The sequence below is a fragment of the Panicum hallii genome, chromosome 1, assembly GCF_002211085.1.
Source record: "Panicum hallii strain FIL2 chromosome 1, PHallii_v3.1, whole genome shotgun sequence".
Lineage (NCBI taxonomy): Eukaryota > Viridiplantae > Streptophyta > Magnoliopsida > Poales > Poaceae > Panicum > Panicum hallii.
The window spans coordinates 22,490,897-22,512,537 of record NC_038042.1 but is presented as its reverse complement, the minus strand read 5'-3'; positions in this window follow the sequence as shown (position 1 = coordinate 22,512,537).

Genomic DNA, 21,641 nt, shown 5'->3' with positions numbered 1-21,641 from the left:
AGGTATCTATCGCCGACTTGTTGTCTAAGCTGGATGCCGGTGCCCCCTACAACGGATGTATTTTTGGAGGCGGATTGCGGCTTTACTCGAAAAAGATAGCGGAAAAGATCCCAATGGGGTTCAATTCCAAGGAAAGCTTCGCAAAAATGGATGAAGATAGCAATTTGGTAGATTAAATTTGGGTTGAGGTGCTAGAGATCAAGCCCGTAGAAATAAAGAAGGCCATGGAAGAAAGAGCAAGAGGGGAGAGCCAAACCCCATTCAGAAAAATGGTAAAATGAGACGATTTTGTCCACATTTTCCATGGGAAGAAGTTCGCGAAAAGAGGGGCGCCAGTTGACAAGACTTTTCTCCTAAGGCAAACCTTCGGAAACAAGATTCATGAGTTCATTGTTGGAGCACTTACTATAAGTCCACTCCCCAGATGGCGGCTGCGACTCTTTCCCCTTCCCATCCTTCTCATTGGATCTCTTAGGCGCCATTTCCAGATCTGTTTGCCACGAGTTGCTCGGGGGCTACAGAGAAGGGGCGGAGGGATTCGGCTAGTTTGGGGGCTTGACAAAGGGGGTGAAGGCGGAGCACAGATCTGACTGGGGATTCGGAAATTTCTCGGCGGATTGAAGATTGGAAGCACGGATTTTACCTTAAGTTACCGCGGGGTTAAATAACCAGCGGCCGGATACAGGTTTACTGTTCCGAAGTTGAAGAGTCGTCTCAAGGAATATTCGGAAGATGAGGGGTCATTTGGTGGATTTTTTAGATAACTTATTCGATTAATTATTTTTTTAGGGTTAATTATCCCGAAAAAGGGGTTTTTCGAATTCCAAATTTAACTTCCATCATCTATATCATCACATCAATTATCTCCCAAGGGATTTTTTTCACTGCATGCCACGACTTTTGGATCCTTTTTTCCAAACCTGAGAGATTTGGATTCAAGGCTCGGGGGCTGCGGGATACGTGGCATCGAGTATTTATTTTTTGAATTTATTCGAAAAGTAAGTGAGGAAGATTTAAAACTACTGTGACCCTCGGCCTGATTCTTCGATTCAACCTAAGGCACAGGGGCTACTCCATATGGAGTGTGATTTTTTATCGCACACCATATCAAAGAAGTAATTCGGGGCATGAGCACCTCATAGCTTTGATGCAACCAAGGAAGTACTCGAAGAAGAACTTCATGATGGAGCTTCAGAAAAAGCCGAAGACTACTTCGGAAGTACTCAAGGAGCCTGCAATACTCAGCTACGAAGAGCTCGGGGTCTTGTCAGACCCGGGACTACGGGACTATGTACATAACGTAGTTCATATAGGATTAGGGGATAGGATATGTCCTATACCTTATCTATGTTGTACTCTACTCGCATGTGAAGTAGGACTAGCCGGTACAGAAGGAAACTACTCGAGTTGTACTCGAGTACGTTTCCTAGGCTAGTGTCGGACTAGGATTCATGTAACCCTGTCCTTCCGGATATATAAGGGCGGGCAGGGACCCCCTCAAAACATCAATCAACACCCAAGGCAATACAAACCACCAAACAGAACGTAGGGTATTATGCACATCGCGGCCCGAACCTATCTAAACATTGTGTTGCTTGCACCTTCGTGTTCCTGATCTTGACGTCACCCTACCTAAAACTTACCACCTTGGGTATACCCCTCGGTGGGCAGGCGGTAAAACACCGACAATGCATAAATGCTATGGACAAAGTTTGGGACTTTTTACTTCTGTGTAACTTGCTCTTATGTTTTTAGTTAAGAAAAACTATACTAAATCAAAGTAACTAGTTTTGGTACTTAGAAAAATAAGAAATGTTAAGCAGAGACTACCGCTGAGTAGATTATCATGTTAGAAAAGTTTGAGACACAAAAACCCCGTGGAACTACTTGTAGAAATAAATCTTGATTAATGTAAATGTATCTTGACTTATTTTCTATGCCCTGTATCTTGCATAATAAAACCTAAAGAATTTACAGTAGACTCACCATATGTTTAGAAGTACTCAATAAAATGTTGAGCACTAGTTCTTGCATGGTTTGTTCTGTATAAATAGATCTTGATCCTAGCAGTAGCTGTTTAATTTATTTTTCATGATTAATCTACTAAATGAAAATGGCTAAAAATTTTACAGTGAGTTTGTACTTAAGTACTGTGCTCTGCATAAAAATCTCAACCCCAGAAACTACCTCTATGAGTAGTTTTGTTTAATCCATGCTTACTGTAGAAAATGACCGTTTATGAAACGATAAAACGACTCACTTACTTAATGAAGTTAGTTAATCTAGATAAGTACTCGATAAATGACTGCCCAAGGAAAAGAAAATAAAGTGCTTTACAACTTAACTTGAGTTTTGTTGAATGACTATTTTCTAGTGAAATAGTTATTTATCTTGTACCATTAAAACCCACTCATATATGTGCATTTATATAGAATCTACGACTCTCGCCAACAGAACCTACGAGCTGGTGCCCGAGTTCGAGAGTGAGCAGCGCGAAGCTCAAGTTAATCTAACTGAAGTTGCTGAAGATCCAAACCAAAGTTTGGAAGAACCCCCAACTAGTTTTTCTCAAGAAGGCAAGCCCCGGAGCATAACCCCTACTTTTAAACTTATGCAACTTTTATTTATATATGGTATTGTACATTAAGTTTTTAGGAGTTGATTGAAACCCTAGTTCCATGATCCTAGTACCTATGATATGAACACTAGTTTGTGTCGATCGCTAGACTGCCATGCTAATAGGACTCCAGTAAAAGTCGAGTGATTTCCTATCACTCGCGAGATATTGGAGTTGCTTGTCTTACCTATGTTGGAATTATAAGGTCGATGGACGGGGCTATGTTACGATATTCTTGTTGATGAATGAGGCCCCGTCTGTTTAGCGAAAATACTAAGGTCGCGGTGTGTGGTAGTGGTGGTTAAGTTTTTGAACGTACTAACCACATGCCAAGAATATGGTAATCGGTAAGCTTAAGTACCTGATTGGACCGGCGAGTGGACAATATCCTCACCCTCTTGACTTCATTCCCATGGGCACATGGTGAGTGCATGAGCAGCCACATCCTGGCGCTGTACTATGGTTCATGGACCTTTGTACTTGATGGGGTGGCTCTGATCCACAACCCGGGAAGAAAGGGGAAAAGTTGCACATGTGACTCTGTGAGTAACCATGTGACGTGTGATTAGGTTTCCCTTGCAAGGTTAAGAAATTCGATTTGAATCATTTGTTTCTCACGGCCATTGAGACTGCTTAACCCTTTTACCACATAGAGTAAGAAGAGGAACAATGATGATGATTAATCTGGTTGGATGCTCAATTAATTATTTCTCCACCATGCGTGATTGGATAGTTGCTTACCTAGAATGGTTAATTAACTAGAACTTGATGCTAAAACTTGAAAGTAAGGACTCACTCTTATATGCTTTTTGGCAAAAACAACCCTCAGCCAAAAGCCTTGCATGTCTAGGAGTCGGCTAAGTATATACCACTAGTCGGGTAAGCCTTGCTAAGTATTAGTATATTCGGCCTTGCTTGTGGCTTTGTTTTCAGGTGAGACCTTTGAGGACATGGTTGCTAGTTTGACTCGGCCGTGTACTCTTTCTGTTGGTTGGTCGGTGGAATGGGATACGTCCCTAGCCAACAATGATAACGTTGAATGATGTCATGTACGGGCTTCATCATGATATCTTGTATCATCGTTAGAACTATCTTCTATTTTCTGCTACACTATTAAACTCTGAAAGTATTTGTTTATGCATGAATTCGAACTTGGTTTGTAATAATAATTCATGTTGAACTCATTGATGTAAACTTTGTGGATTGTTGTAATCTTTGGGCTTGCCTTCATGTGGGTTGCATGCATGCATTGTTTCGATCGTAATTCTAGTGGTTGCATCGGGATGTTACCCGATAGACTGTTATTTTATTCCGTTTTAAATGCATGTTAGCCTGGATTGCCTCTATGGTGATGGTTAGTGCACTTAAGCCGGATTAATTCGGGCGATTCTGCCACAGCTGGCATCAGAGCCGAAATGCATACACTAGAGAGTATAACGAGCTTTAAAAACTTGCTTTCTTAAAACTTGACAATTAAATTGCGTTTGCAAAAATGCGTTGTTTCGTTAAGGATGACGCCTAGTTCGTAAAGCCCTAGGGGATTATGGGAATGTAACTAGGTGGCTTTCTTAACTGTATTATATATAACTGACTTCTAGCACATTACTTTCTGTCAAAACTTACTTTTGTGTACAACCGAACTTTTATTTTTGTGAAGACGCACTCATCTCTAAGGTAAGAAGGTAAGGATCCTCAGTCAGCTGAGAGAGCTTGACCCTCACGTCGGTGACGCGAATCGAACGCTGCCCTCAAGTAGTGGCTTACTTGAGGTGCTGCCAATATACCAACCACTCGTTGATTATATTAGGAGTAAACTATGCTGCATGTACGGTGGCTTCGACGTACAAATGTCCCATAAGATGATTTATATGGGAAGTGAATACGTTATCACGGTAACGTATGAAGCACTATCCATGCAGTGTCGAACGCATGGATGCCGCTACTATAGTGAGCGGTAATGTATGGGGATGTTTTTGTGAGTGCTGGCATGAAAGGTTCAATTTATATTCTGTCAATCTTCTGCAGGTACACTAATCATGATTACGTAAGCTAAGAATGGTTAGAAAAATTTGGCTAGTTAAGATAAGGAGAGACATATTATGTATGCCACCGAAATTAACCACATAAGACCAAAGCTATTTGGCAATTGTTTTGCTTTGTGAGGATGACTAGGATGTGCATGCATCATGATCATACATGAAAATTGAATGAAACATTTTCCTGGGTTGTTTATAAGGGAGTAAGTTGCACTAGAGCACGTTTGAGCACTCACTTAAGGGCTATCTAGAAATCTGTTATTTTCTGCCATATCTAGATAAAGGAATTAATTAGGCTTAGAAAATGACCTTATCTGAAGAGAAGCTCAACAGGGAAGTTGCTTCAAATTTTGCCCCCTTTCAGCTGCTAAATTGTGAGAATTTTTGGACTATTACTCAGTGGGCAACACTAGAAACTTCCACACCTCACTTCTGTCACCTAAATTTTTTGACCCTCTTAGAGAAGTCTTTTGCAGAAATGTTCAAAATCACACTTGTTTTAAACTTACTCAATCAGCTACTGTTCAAATTTGGAAATTGTTGGCCAAGTAGATTTTCCCTGGTGGTCCAAATACTAGCTCTTTGTCCACTGAAAATCTGGGTAAACAGCAACTGAAAAACTTAAGGATATGACTACCTTAGAGCCTGTTCTAGCCAAAGGGTTGACTAGAAAAGTTGTGCACAAATATCTTAGGAAGGTTCTGGTAAAATTTTGGAGTTTTTGGAGATCAACTTCTTTAGTCATGACTGCTTAGTTCCCTGAGAACAGAATCTGTTCATTTATCTTGTGCACAATTTTTCCTATATCTCACCCATTTGATCTTTTGTTCAGATGGCTGACCCTGTTGTCATGGTTGTGGACGAGGACGGACGCATGCACTCGGAGTGCCTCCACTGGGAGGGTTTTCCCTCCATCTTGTGGGATGTTACGAGTGCCACGGGCTACCCCATTCCTCCCCGCTACGTGGGACGTGTGGCAGAACCAACCTGAATTATACCGGTTCAAGTACGCAAGTCCACTCTAGAGGGCTCCAACGTAATTTAAACAGTATAATCCCTTGGCCTGTCAGGTAACGTCCCGATAAACCACCGATACAGGATCGAATAAGGTTACCTCACACGAAGGTGAGTCCAGAGATACAGTCACCATCATATTTTACACCATAAGGAATTACATACAAGAGTTTCTAAAAGCAGTACGAAGTTTCAAACTTAGATAACACACTACAAATTGTTAAAGCTATAGTTTCTGGCAGCGGAAAACATACGCGATGATTTACAACACGTCATCAAGGTGGATGTCATGCTAAGCCCGGGCACGACATCACTCGGTATCTTCAATGTTGGCCGGGGACGGATCTCACTCCGCGGACCAACCTTCCGGAAGAGCACAGGACCAAGATAGGGGAAGAGTAGGGGCTTCAGAGACTTTACCTGAAAAAACAAGTCACTAGCAAGACTGAGGATACTAATACTCAGCAAGACTTACCCGGGATTGGGTATACTTTAGCCCGTAACTAGACTCATGAAGGCATTGTAGAGGCTTTGGGTTTATTTTCAGCTGAAAAGCAACAGAGAGTATAACTTACCTTCAAGTTTTATCTTTCAGATTCTAGCTTGATTAGCCACTCTAGATAAGCTCCTATACTAAACAAGCAAGATAGATATTATCATCCATCAAAATTATTCCATCAGCAATTATATTTTTTTACTCGATGTGGCAGAAGGGATAAGCAATCTCAATCTTCGTGAGAGGCGGACGATCCGAATCGAATTTAACCCTTGGAAGGTAAACCTAACACACACGCCTGGAATGCCAACAGGGCGTTCCGAAGCAACCGTTTCCCTCATATTCCGGGTTATGGATCGGGGCCACCACAAGCGACTGCAGGACCGTACGCACATCACTCGTGCAGGACATACGTCTGTAGCGCAACTACAAAACCCGTATTCCCGTCTGCCATGCAGAATGTACTCCCACACGTCGGTGCGTGTAAACATAAAATAAAAGTCGAGTGGTGGAGACGCGTTCCATTTGCCGGGCCAATCGGGTATTAGGCTTACCGCTTACCATATTTCGCGGCATGTGGCTAGTACTTTCAAAAGCTTAGCCACCACTACCACACGCTGCGACCTTATCCATTTTTAACAAAACAGACAGGGTAAACCTTCAGATCACGATACAACACATGACCCTGTCCGTCATCCTTATAGTGGTTGCAGAATTGTAAACAAGCGACTCCTATATCGCGCGAGTGACAGGAAATCACCCGACTTTTACCGGCCCTATTTAGCAGAGCATCTAAGCGATAAGGACTTAGGTACAATACATTGGATTCCTATGATCTTATGCAACTAGGGTTTCATTTCAACTCTTAGACGTAATGCAAGATATATAATATAATAATGGAATTGTAATAGATTGAAATACTGGGATATGCATCGGGGCTTGCCTTTACTGGTGGGACTGAAGTCAGGGATGTTAGTATTGTTGTCTTCCGAACTTTGGTTCGGGGCTTGCGATATCACTTGGTGACGTTGACTTGGTCTTCAGAAACATCCTTTGCAGACTCCGGGGAGATCTTGTAGGTACCGTTTGTAGAAGTAGTCGTATCTACATGCAATGCAACATTACATTCAAAGTGTGCATATAAAACTATCTTACTTCACAATAAAGTTGCAATCCAACACTCATTTAACATACTACTCACCTAACAACCAAAAAGATAAGAAACTAAACTTAGATAGAGCTTTAAGAGGACATCTAATTAGAATCGGCTACTCGTTGAACATCATAGCAGAGCCGATTGAAAACAACAGAGGTTTATCCTAGATAACTAGATGTGGTTGTATCGGCTCGATTGCGTCAGCACAACAATTGAGTGACGTACAGCCGATAGGAGTGTGATTGAGGGTATGTGACCGTTAGATATATAGCCGATCTCTCAGTTGATAAATCGGCTGATAGAAATGTGTGGATGAAGATGGGAAAACTAAGGATGGATTGGCCCTATTTGACCGATATGGAAAGTAGCTAGAATCGGCTTGGATCGGCCGATAGCAAGAATCTGAAGATTGCGTGTGCATCTCCGATACATTGACTATATGCAGTCGATGTAGATCAGAACAAAAGAATTGTATCGGCAGTAGCCGATACTAGAAAGGTAACAATCGTATCAGCTAACCAGCCGATGGTAGAAGCATTGACTGATAGCTGTTACACAGAAACACCATAGACTCAAGAAAACTGATGCTTAGCGGCTGAGCTGATAGCCTGACACTGAAGCACAGCTGCCGAGATGTAGTGGCTAAGCAGCAGATGCACATGGACTAACAAGAATCTTTATACGACAAGGAACTTAAGGAAACAACAATCAAGACGAGGACAATGTCTTGATGGTAGGGATATGAGCGTTCGAGTGATGGATTAACTGATTATCACACTTCTCCACCTGAAACATACATCCTATAATTTTATACTCAGCTACAACACATGCATATCACAAAAGACACAAATAAAGCATTCATTTCCTAATATTTAACCTAGATCACAAATCAAGATTTTCAATTCAAGAGTACAACATAAAACTTGTAGATTTTACTCTAAAGGTTCAAACAAAACTGATTTTGCATTTTTATGAACTTCTTACAAATTTCTATGTAATGTAGAAGTTCATCGGTTTGAAATAAAGAAAGTTCTAGAAATCTTATAGAAAACACCCTAGAACTTTTTTAAAATGAAGTAATTAAGTCCTTGGTCCAAGAAAACAGATAACAGGAAGTTAACGACGATATTCCGGCAAAGGAATCGCCGGCATTAGAAAGATTCAGTGGATCAGGGCAAACCTTGGGGTAGCCTTGGTTATGGAGGAGAACACGCGGAAAGTGAAGTCTCGTGGCGACAGGATCGGCGAAGAGAAAAGCTCGACGATGACGAGATTCCGTGGTTGACGAAGAAGCTTGCCGGGGATTGCAGTGGGTAGAGAATGGCCGAAGAGGTAATCTTCGTGATGATTCGTGATGATAGCGGTGGAGTGATCCACGAGGGGCAAGAACTGTTGAATGTCGTGGATCATGGGACGAAACGATGGAGCCGAATGGGTTCGTTATATCGACTTCTACGCGAACCCTAGGGTTTTCCCGCTCACGGGTTAAACTTCCTCTTTCCACGCACATGCGATGCCAAAGCCTGGTCGACCGAACACCTCTGTTCGCCCAAGAAGAAACCTTCGTTGACCTGACTGCTCCGGTGCGTGCACTGCCAGCATACTTGCACAACCATTCGCAAGGCTGCCGCTCCCGGTCTGCTTCCACACCATCGGCCTCCAATTTGCTTGTGCGTGGTTTGTTGCTGGCATACGCACGCGCCTGCAGAAACGAGCCGAGTCGACCACTGGCAGAACACTTCGCTCGCTTCTGCGGACGTGCTAGTCCAAATCCGTTCGGACCTTCACCTTCGCTTCGCCGCTTTTCCTCCGGCTCGCCTAGCTGAAACACTGCCATGCGCTGTACGCCGCCGCTCTGCATGTCGTTGCCCTGCTTGTCAATGTTCTGCAAAGCTCCTCTTGCACCGCGTGTGTTCTCCCTGCACGCCGTCACCACATCCGCCCAACGGTGCCTTACACCCTTGACGCTTCATCCAACAGCAGAACCCTCGCGTCCTTCAGCACCGTGCGTATCGGCATTTCGTCGAACACCTAGGCTGCGTCTTCGATACGGCCAAATCTGCACCACTCAGAGATCACCGTGGCATAAACAGAGTCGACGCCACCGCGTTCCCGCATCTCGCGCAGAAGCTCTCCATCGCAACTCCTCCTGCGCGTGCTGTTGCTCGGCACGTCGCACTCCAACACTATCTGCTCGTGCCCATGGGTCCGTTCTGCTCTGGCCACCCAACACCTGCACACACCGCCAGCTTCCGCGCGTCACTGCGCGCACGCTCGCGCCACCCGCTCGGTGTCACTCATGTTCGCTCCTGCACCGTCCGCGAACCGCTCCAGCGCCTCATCTCCTGCGCAACCACTCTTCTGGTGCCGCCTGCCAGTCGCCCAGTGCTCGTGCGCCACCCGAGTTGCTCCTGCTCCGGCCACGAGTCGTCGCTGCGCGCCGCGCCTCCCGCGCGCGTTCCGCGTCTGCCGAACCGTTCCCACGCCACTCACTGCTGTGCGCATGCTCGGGCTGCCTGCTCCTGTGCTCGTCCGCGCTCGCCAGGGCCCACTCCATGCCTGCAGCCGCCTGAGCGCCCATTCTCACGTGAGCCGCACACCAGCGCTCTTGATGCACGCGCCCACCTTGCTCTGGTCTTGCACGCGTCGCTGCTCGGCCCAGGTCGCCTAGCGCCGAGCTGCCTAGCACTGGTCCAGCTCCCGCGACGCACGCGCTGCCTGCGCGCGTACTCCCGCCGTCCGTGCCACGCGCCTCCGCGTGCCCTTGGCCACGCCGCGCCTGGCGCCTGCTCCGCCAGCCGCGCGCCTTGGGCCCGACCGCCCGCACGCCGAGCCACCGCCTGCCCGCGCCGAGCCACCGCCTGGGCTGCTGCTCCCTGCGCCTGCCGCTCACACTCCTCCCACGCGCCAGCCCCCGCGCCTCACGCGCCAGCCCCCACCGCACGGGCCCCTGTGCGCTCGCCTGGGCGCTCCCGCGTAGAGCCGCTCGCCCGCGCCTGTGCGCCGCGGCCCGCGCCCGCAGCACCTCGCCTGGGCCTGCCAGCCGCCCACTTGCACGCGCCCCACCTGCAGAGCGCCCGCGCGCCGCCCTGGGGCCGTGCTCGCCCAGAGCCAAGCCCCCACGCCGCTTTGCCTGGTTGGAGGAGAGAGGGAGAGAGGGAAAGGAAAACGAGATAGAGATGAGGATGAACTGTGCTGCCGATGGGGAGAAAAGGGATGGCGCCAGGGAAAGGGAAAGAAGGAGAAGGAGAAGTGGAACTCCTCCAAGGACCTATGCGTAAATACAGGAAACTATAAGGGCCTGACTGTAAAACAAAATTTTCCGTTGATTTAAAACCCTAATGAAGAAATGCCCAAAACGAAAGTTGGAGAGTTTTTCAAACTCTACAACATTGCTTTAGGGCTCAAGTTCAAAAACTCAAAACTTATATTTTTACACGTGAATCTTTGAACAAAAGTCGGATTTGAATTGCTTTTGTCCTAAAGAGCGAAATTTTATAAAATCTAGGATCTAAATGCAAGCATTTATGACACGTCATCATGACGGGATAGACTCGTCATAAAGATTGGATAGACGTGTCATGATGACTTGCACTTTTTACACTTTAGCCCTAAGTAAATTTGAAAGTTACTTTTGTAAAACAAACATTTGCATAAAAGTACTTGTACTTTTATAAAATTACATAAATACCCTTACTTTTACCACTTTACCCAAAATTTTTACACAATTCACACTTGCATTTCTAATGCAACTTTTGGATAATTATATATTTTTTTATAGGGAATAAAGTAAGAAAAACATATTTGCAAAACTACCCTTCACTCATTTTGAAATTACCTCCCATCCAAAAATATTTGCAAAAACAACCCCTAGGTTTTTCCGTAATTACAAAAATTACCCTTTCTATTTGCACTTTTAAGTTTTCAAAAGTTTCACATAACACACACAAGCTTTTTACAAACAAACACATATTTCACACTAACAAAATATTTGCCTAGCATTACAAATACACGAACTGTCACAGGACGGGAGTTCACGGAGATGGGAGTTACTCGGTGCCAAGTGCACATGATTCTCCTTCCACCCCCAGCACACCCGGAGTGTCCCATCTTGGAGATCGAGGCTATGGGTTGCTGCCTTGCTGACACTTGGGAGACTACCTCCATGAAGGCGCTCACCACCTTTTGTGAGCGGCACCCCATGGAGGTCACCTTAGCTCCCATTTGCTTGTTCCCTGCTGTTCAGGACGATGATCCCATGTGGCTTGACAGGGTGCAGCACATGGACTACCTGGTGGACTTTCACACTCAGGAGACCATCCTAACTTCTGTGCGGTGCATGAATGCACTGTACCATCTCCAGGCTCTTCGGAGTCAGGGGCTTGCACAGGCCACTGACCTTGCTCAGGCCGATTACATGATGGTAGACTCAAGGGATGAGCAGATTCAGGAGCTTTCTGAGGATCTTGAGGATAGAGATGCTCGTATTGGCCAGCTTGAAGGCCAAATCTAGGAGCATGACACTGTCATCTGCGAGAGGGATGCCATGATTGAGTTGTTGGAGGAGTAGATCCATGATCTCAACAGCGAGTTGGAGGATGCTAATGAGCACATTGAGATGCACCATGCACAACAGGCAGCCTAGCATGCCCCACCAGATGCAATGGATGTGGATGGTGATGAGGAGCCCCAGGAGATGGAGGGTGTCTCCGAGATTGGCTACGAGGCTGGAAGTCTGCTGCCACCACCACATGTAACTCACTCCCCCGTGCACAGCGAGTCGTCTGTCAAAGACCTCGACGATTTCTAGATGATAACCTTGGAGGACTTTTGCACATACTCCTCGATAGTGTAGCCTAACTTTTGGCAAGTGTTGTACTAGGCTAGCTGAGAGTTCAGTACCTCTTTTGTAATGAGTGCAGCTGGACCGTATGAACACCCTAATCATGTAGGCCATGGTTAAAGACTTGGTGGACTAGTTGTAAATGATGGACTTGCTGTTGCAGAAAAATGTCTGAATTTTAATCCATGTTTACCTACATTTCTAGCCTGTGTGGCGAATACCGAAGTTGTTATAAATTTCCTGATCTAGGTGCTTATAAATTTTCAGCATCATTGGACTTTTGTAGTCAGAGTTATAGGCAAAATACTATAGCTTAGTCTGCTGAAGAACCGCCAAAACAGAGAAGCAAAGATGTAGTTGAAGTGGTCGAACATGTAGTCATAGTAGTCGGTGGTGTAGCTCAAGCATTTGGAAATGTAGTCAACGTATCGAAAAAGTTGTCGTACTAGTCGGAGATGCAGTATAAGCAGTCCAGGAGGTAGTTGTAGTAGTCGGAAGTTTAACCAAGGCAGTTGGAGATGCAGTCGAAGCAGTCATGATGCAGTGTAGTCGAAGTCTTACTAGACAGAGGTGCAACTGTAGCAGTCAGAGACGTAGTCCTAGTAGCAAGAGGTAAGGTTGAAGCAGTCAGATATGCAGTCGAGGTAGACAAAGATGCAGTGTAGTCGAACTGTAGCCGTAGCAGATGAAGGTAAAGTTCAAGCAGTCGAAGATGTAGTTGAAGCCGTGGTAGATGTTATCGAAGCAGTTGGAGATGTAGTCGAAAGGAATCGTAGATGTAATGAAGAAGTCGGTGATATAGTCAAAGTAGCCGTATAGTAGTCAATGCAGTCGTAGATGTAGTCGAAAGGAGTCATAGATGTAAGAAAGAAGTCGGTGATATGGTCAAAGTAGCCATATAGTAGTCAATGCAGTCAGAGATGTTGTCGATGTAGTCGATGACAAAGCCGTAGCAGTCAAAGTTGTAGTCTTGGTATAAAGAAATGTAGACAAAGTAGTCGGTGATGCAGCCATAGTAGTCGGTGAAGTAGTCGTGGTAATCGGAAATATAGTCGAAGTAGTTGAAAATGTAGTATTTGGAGGTGTATTGGAATACCACAGTTGTAGGCCACTAAATTTTCTAATCACTGCCAAAATTTGTAAGAGTGTGGGTGAACAGACTCAGAGTTACGATTTTTCTTGCAACCAGCAGTATTCTGTCCATAGTTTATCTATTAATCCTTGAGTTCTAAATCTTCTGAACTTATGACACTCAGCCTTGGTGGTATTGTGGATTCTCGAATTAATGAAGAATTTGCACCTTGTAGATGGTTCAAGGGACCCGCTACACCCCGAGTGGTTTTGGTGCTAGTGGTAGTGGACAACCGCAGCAGCCGCCACCACCGCCCAACATGGCTGAAGTAAGGGCCGCCCAGACTGAGTTGCTCCACCAGCTTGTTCAAGTGCAGCAAGCGTTTCAGCCATTCTAGCAGCAGCGGGGTGGGCATAATGTCCACCAACCTCAGGCTGCTGGCTACCTGGACTTCTTGGGCACTCAGCCCCCTTTGTTTCACAAGTCGAAGGAGCCCTTGGATGCGGAAGCTTGGATTCGCACAATCGAGTCCATGTTTTCTCTACCTGTGGCGCCATGTTCCGATGCAAATAAGGCCCATTTTGCCGTGCAAAAACTTTGCAGTACCGCACGCCTTTGGTGGGACAACTATTTTGCCATGCTTCCAGCCGACCATGTTGTCTCTTGGGAGGAATTCAAGAATGCATTCAGAGCCCACCATAGTCCAGAAAGGCTTATGGAGAGAAAGTTGAATGAATTTCTAGCTCTTACTCAGGGTACCCGCACCGTACTCCAGTATGCCCAGGCTTTCAATAACCTTTGTCAGTACGCGGGCTATCACACTGATTCCAATGCTAAGAAGCGTGATCGCTTCCATAGAGGTATTCTGATACCAAGCTCAAGGACCGCTTAAACTCTATCAAGGTAGACACTTATAATGAGTTGGTCAATCTGGCAATCACTCAGGAAGACTGTATTTTGGCAAATCATGCTGAGAAGAAGAGGAAGGCACCAGCTGACCCTCTAGTGCTCCACCATAGAGGTATCGTTTGGTGCAAAATGCTACTTTGAAAACTCCTCAGAAGGCCCCTCAACCAGGGCGTTGGGTTTTCAGGCCCCCACAGAAGCAGGACATTGCACGACCTCCTAGGCCTTAGCAGACTGGCCCAAGGCTGAATGTTCAGCAACCAACTCGTCCAAGCAACGCAAATTGTTGCTTTAATTGTGCGAGTTCTAGCCACTTGCATGAGAATGCCCCCAGCCTAGGCAGCCAAATCAAGGGAAAAATTTTCGAGAATTTTCTAGATTTTTTTGGAAATTATTCTCTATTTCCGTAGAGCTAAATCCATTTATTGGGAAGCTCTAAAATTTTTTTCTTGGGCTTCGAGTATTTTATTAGGACTCGTCGTGTCCTGGGTTTTCCCCGAAATTTTTGGGATTCTTCAGGATATATTTTTTGTGGTTTAAAAGATTTATTTGGACTTTTCTAGATTAATTTTAAGCTTAAAAATATGTTTTGGAAAATGAATTCTTTTTCTTTCCATCTCAAGCTGGACTTAATTCATTTTGGTCCAATTCGCCCCAAGACCATAGAACCGTGCTGTTGAGCTCGACCACTGCCGTAATCTCGTCATCTGTCGCGTTTTGACGACAAAAAGTAAATCAAAAGCTTCTCTTTGAGGAACCCTAGGCAAACCCTCTCGTTTCCCTTTCTATTTCTATCCTAGAGTTTGATTGCCCGTTGAACCTAGCGAACTGCCAGTTCCGATAACTATAATTGCCGCTGCAAGGTCTGGAACTGATCCGCCAATTACCCAGCCTGATCTCGCTCTCTCTTTTCTATTTCACTTTGTCGAATAGCCCGTTCGTGTTCATCCAGCACTGTCAGCATGTTTTCATGTTCAGCCTCCACCCGAACCTATTCGGCCCATAACCGAAATCGCTCGGCCACTCTCATTTCCTCTCTCCTTTACCTCTTCCTTCCTCTCCTTGCTCGCTAACTTGTGGGGCCCGCTGGTCAGCCCAATCTCGCTTCTCCCGTGGGCAATCTGGACTCAAGGATAAGTCCCAGCTTGATGCGCCGACTCATCCCTGCTAGTTAAACCCTCAGGCCCCTGCGACCTCCCTTTCTCCTTGTGCTCTAGCCCCTATGCCCCTATCACTGCAGCCGCCGCACGCCCCCTGCATCGCCCTCCCTGCGTCACCTCCTGCGCCCCTGTTGTCCCTACCGCGTGCGCTCTCCAGCTGCGCCTCTCCTACAGCGCGGTCGCCCTCCCCCGCGTTGCCCCCTGCTGCTGCTGCAGTCACACCAGCCCTTCCTCCTGCTGCCGCGACGCCCCTGCCCCTATGTGTCACACCCGATTTATAAGAACATAAATCGAGCAATCATATATGCGCCAGGATCAAGTCACGCATATATACAACAGATTATCAAGATATCACAACACATGTCACGAATAAAAGCGTATAAATTATAAAATGAATATCTTTATTACAACGGAATCAAGAATCAGTTCGAGGAAATGCGGAAGCGTAAATGAATACATGAAGAGCTGGGCGCCACAGGGACATCGACTGGGAGACAAACGCCTAGAAGTCGTCGAAGCCGCTGACGTAGTCCTCCACGTTACCGGGCACTGAGCAGCAGTCGAAGACATCCAAAATAGAACAGAAGAGTAGAGAGGCAAGTGTGAGTACCAACTAGTACTCAACAAGTATAACACAAACTGTGAGGCTCTAGGCTAGCTGACTCAACTGCATTAGCTTTTAGTCTTGGCAAATTTTATCAAAGCTAGTTACTACTAGTAGATGAATTACCATAAACCCAATTGCATAATAAATTAATCAGTATTAATTAAGAACTACTGATAACCATCCAAACCACAACCACCCGGGGAATCTTCCTAATCAAAGGTTGATAACCCCACTAATCAGACGGAGGATCTGGGCCGCTCATGACTGTGAGCACAGCTGATATACCAGTTTTACACTCTCGAGAGGTTGCACAACTTTACCCACAAGTCGTGAGCTACGCTAGTTATTCATCACACTTCCTTAGGTGAGATGGCTAGCAAGCACACTACGAGACCGTTACAAAGGATCACGTTGGTAAGGTGTAACCGCTAAGGATTCTGGATCAGCAACGATGGGGCCCACCTCCGGGGGTACAAGACACACAGCACAGACCAAGCCGGAGGAGCAGGGACCATTGAAGCTTACCACCCCTCTTGCCCACGCAGGTAAGTTACTCCCGAACCAAAATGACCTAGTTAGTAAGTCAAGACCGTCCCATTCCAGTCTTGTGGTTGCGCGGTTGTCCCAGGTTGTCGCTCTATGAACCGGTCCTTAGGGAGAGTGGCCAACCAAGCACTAAGCACCGTGCTGGCCCCCTAAACCATGTTTCTATTAAAAACATCTTTTAAGGAGACGTGAGCCACTCAAGCACACAGCATAGAAGGCCACTCTCAGAATTAAGTTGCATATACCCTTAATCATATTTAATTAAAAAGGACCAAGTGTGTTATAGCGCAGCAACCTAGCACAACTAACCAAAATGCAACCCAAAGGATATATAAAGGATATAGAGTGGCTAGGAAAGTCCTTATAGGCATACAGTATTAAAATGCAGTATGAAATTGTATTTAAAAGTGATAGGAGGTTCATGTTATACTTGCCTTCCTCGTACTCTCCCGACTGCTGCTCGAACTGCTCGGAAGATGGCTGCTCCTGGTACTGCTCCGGTGGCTCGACGTCTACTCACGATCGTAACAGCAATACATGGGCCACACATGCACACACATGCAAACAATAGTAAAATATAAGAAACAGTACACCAATACCATAGAACAGCACACAAAACTGGCCTAGAACTGTTCTACACATTACAACGATCGTGTGGATATAAAGAACACCTAAAACGGAGCTAAAACGCGAAAACTACGCTTAAAACGAGATCCAGGGACCTATTTGTAAGAAAAACCTAACTTCCAGGGGGTTCTGGACAAAAACCAGGGACCTAAACGCAATTAAAGCATAGACTCAGGGGCTAGCGCATGAAAACCCGAGACATGGACTGCGGCCACAAATTCCAGGAAGCTCAGGGGGTCAAACGGGAAGAAAAGGACCTGTCTGTAAATACTTTTGAACTAGGAGTGGACGGCGGGTTGTTTTCCCAAAAAGGCAGGGACTCTTTAGCAAAACGAGCGAGCCGAACCGGTAACTTCTGTTCTGGGCCCTTGGATCGCCATCTAACGGCTCGGATTAGATTTCTGACGCGAAGGGGTATGCGCACACGGTGATCGTCGGATCTGGATCCAACGCTCCTGACTCTCACTTAACTCAGATCTGGTACCGCCCGCTGGATCGGAGATAGACGGCCCAGATTCAAACCGAGGGTGAACCGGTATCCTCTGATCTGGACTCTTGGATCTTGATCTGGCGGCCCTGATCTAACGCGACACGATCTAATCCCGACCGCTCGGCCTGGAATCCCACGGCTCGGAGCCTACGGCGCACGGGGCGGCGGAGGAGGTCACCGGAGCTACTTCCCGTGGCGGCGCTTCGCCGGAGATGGTCTAACTTCGTGCTCCGGGCTCGGATCTGGACGACATCAAGCCCTAGGCGTAGAGCGCGACACGGGGAACCCGTCTAGGGGCTTGAGACTGCTAACTAGGGTTCGGGTAGGTGATCCCCACGACGAGGGCGGCCCGGGGTCACGGCAGCAAGTGGGGCGCGCACGCACAGAGGAAGATAGGGAGGGAAAAGGGCACTTCGCGCTCCTTACCTCACCGGGGTACTGCGACGACAGTTGGAGGCCGAGAATCGAGGGCTCCGGTGTCGAATTGCGGTGGCGCAAGGCGGGTTGGCGGCGGCGCTGCCCTCGGGTGAAGTGGCGGCACGGTGGCGCTAGGGCACAGAGGGGGGTTGGGGGAGGCAAAGACAGCTGAGAGGAAGCGCGAGCGAGCGGCCGGGCTAAGAAGGGCGGAGCGGCCTCGGCGTGCGGGTCGTTCGCGCAACGGCCCCCGCACCTCCCGCGGATGCGCTGCGGCTTGATCCAGTCCAGGCGCGGGCGTGCTTCTAGAAGCAAGGGGAGGCTCGGGTGCTGGCCAGGGCGCGGGCTCGGGTGCGGCTCGGGGAAAAGGGCCCAGGAGCGCGACGGGCGGGGCCACGGCCAGTGGCCGAGCGGCCGGCCGGCGGGGAGGAAACAGGGGAGGGGAAAGAAAGAAGGGGGAAGGAGCTGACGCGTGGGGCCAACTCGCCAGAGAGAGAAGAGAGGAAGAGAGCGGCGCCGAGCGGGGAAACGGGCCAGCGTGCGGCCCATGCGGGGTAAAACAGGGGAGAGGAGAGAGAGGGCCCGAGAGAGGAAATGGGCCTGGGGAAGAGAGAGCCCGTGAGGGAGAGAGGGAGAGGGGAAGCTGGGCCGCGGGTGAGGGAGAGGAGAGGGGTTTGGGCCGGCTGGGTTGGGCTCTATTTCCTTTACTTCTTCTTTTCTTTTCCTTTTCTATACTCTAAGTATTCAAACAAATCCAATTGAATTCAAAATATAATTTGAATTCAAACCTATAAACTCAACACAAATAAAACAATGCTGCGGCATGAATGCACAAACACTTTAATCCTATGATAAATTTTATTTTCTCATGTTATAAAATTATTTTAAATGCGAGATAAATTAGGGAAAACCCTGGAAAATTTATTTAAGCCCAAATAAATTCATTAAAATTTAAGGAATTACCTTAGGGTGTTACAAACCTACCCCCCTTACAGGAATCTCGTCCCGAGATTCGGATAGGCTAGCTAGCAAAGAAATCAGGATATGTCTTCCTCAGCTCATCTTCTCGCTCCCACGTAGCCTCATCCTCTGTGTGATGACTCCACTGAACTCGGTACATCTTGATCTTCTTGTTTCTAGTAACTCTCTCAGACGTCTCCAGAATCTTCACCGGATGCTCGATGTAGGTCAGATCTTCCTGCACATCCAACCCTTCTATCGGTGCTTGCTCTTCTGGCACTCTTAAGCACTTCTTCAGCTGAGACACGTGAAACACATCGTGCACTTCTGCAAGATTGAGAGGCAGCTCCAAACGATATGCCACCTCACCTTTCCGTTCCAACACCTTGAACGGACCAATATATCGAGGGGCTAGCTTCCCTCTCACATTGAACCTGCGGATTCCTCTCATCGGCGAGACCTTCAGGTACACATGATCACCTACTGCAAAGGTCAGATCTCGACGACGCACATCCGCGTAGCTCTTCTGACGAGTCTGAGCGACCCTCAGGTTCTCTCGCACCTGCTGTACCAGCTGTTCGGCCTCTTCGACAATATCCGGACCAAATACCTGCCTCTCGCCAATCTGATCCCAATACAGCGGAGTCCTGCACTTCCGACCATACAGGGCCTCGAAAGGAGATTTCTTCAGACTGGCTTGATAACTGTTGTTATACGAAAACTCTGCATAAGACAGGCACTTATCCCAGCTGGTACCATACTGAATAGCACAGGCTCGAAGCATATCCTCCAACACTTGGTTGGTTCTCTCTGTCTGCCCATCTGTCTGAGGATGATAACGGTACTGAAGCGCAGCTTCGTATCCAACAAATCATGCAACTGCTCCCAGAACCGCGAAGTGAACTGAGATCCTCGGTCAGATATGATCTTCTTAGGAACACCATGCAGACATACAATCCTGGAGATGTACAACTCGGCGAGTCTAGCGCCGGAGTAAGTAGTGTTCACCGGAATGAAGTGGGCAACCTTCGTCAACCGATCCACTACTACCCATATAGAGTTGTACCCTTTCTGAGTACGAGGCAAGCCAACAATGAAGTCCATGGTGATCTCCTCCCATTTCCACTCTAGAATCTTCAACGGCTGCAATAACCCTGCTGGCCTCTGATGCTCTGCCTTGACACGCTGACAAGTGTCACAGATAGCTACGTACTCCGCAACGGAACGCTTCATCCCATACCACCAGAATCGTTTCTTCAAGTCGTAATACATCTTTGTGACACTCAGGTATTTAGCTTGGTCACACATTAAAGTCTTGGTATGCTTGTATGTCTAAACTATGGCAAATGTGTATTTAATGTATGCAATATCATGGAAGAAGTGATGTTTATGTAATTAATAAAAGCTAAAGGTCCTTTTATGCAAAATGGATGGAAATGGGGGAAGAGTTTAAAAGCTTAAGGGTTTGTATGCAAAAAGTGATATCAGTGGTTAAATTTCAAAAATATGTATGAAATTACCATAGGGTATATGTGTAAAAGTAATTTTACTTAAGGATTTACATAAAATATGAAATTATTACTAAGTCTATCTTATCTCCAAAACTATTGCTCAAATGCAGATGAACCTTAAAGAGAAGTTGTAGAGTTTGAAAAACCATGCACTTTTGCTTTTTGGACCATCTTCATTTGAGCATTGGTTTAAAAGTTGCAAGCCCTTTACAGTAAGGCCCCTGCCTTTCTCTGAAATTACAGATCAGTCCATAAATCAGTTCATCCCCTTTCTTCCTCAGGCGCCTCTGCTCCCCCTGCTTTGCCTCCCCTGCTCTTCTGCCGCCGGCGTAATGCGCCGCCCCTGGCTCACCGCCGGCCATCTCCCCTGCCCTCCCCCATCCACGCGTTGCCTGCTGCTTGGCCACCGATTTACCCCCCCCCCTTTGCTGGCGCCCCGCCCGTGTGCCACGGGCCTGCGCACTGTCAGCATTGCTTGCCGGCGCCGCTTCTGCCGCCGCCGCAAATCCCGCGGGCAAGCCTTATCCCCTCCCCTCTCTTCTGCCCTACGGCACCAGTGGCCCGCCATCACCCCGTTTGGCTATAAAAGAACCGCCCAGGACACCTCGCTCGCGTACAGAGCCTGCCGCTCCTCCATTGCCGCCGCCGTGAGGCTCGGGTCGCCGTGGAACTCCCTCCTCCGTTCTTCTCCTCCCCAAATCGACCACACCGTGAGCTTCCCCGTGCCTTACAGAACCTCCCCAGCCAGCCCTCTCCCTCCTTCGTTCGCCGGAATCATCTCGCCGCCGTGCGCCTCCGGCCGCCGGTCTGGCCCTCCGTGGACGGCCCGATTCCGGCCATCCCGAGCCCCCCCGAAACCACCCACAGGTAGCCCAAGGCCCCCTCATGCTCCCCCTCCCTTTTCCCCTCACCGCCGGCGACATCCCCGGCCGGAATTTGGCCGAACATGTGCCTCCTCCCCGCCGGCCATAGCCCCTGGACTTGATTGCTTTGATTGTTTTTCTTCCAGGGGGTATTCTGCTAAATGTTAGGACTAGGTTGTAAGGGGTACTTGTTATTTCATGTGAGAGTCTTTTCTGTCTTGTAAAATTTGTAACAAATCACAGAAAAATCCTAAAATGGCAAAACTAGTTTTGTTAGAAACTAGATTTCAAATTCTATAACTTTGGTTAATAAAGTTTAGTGT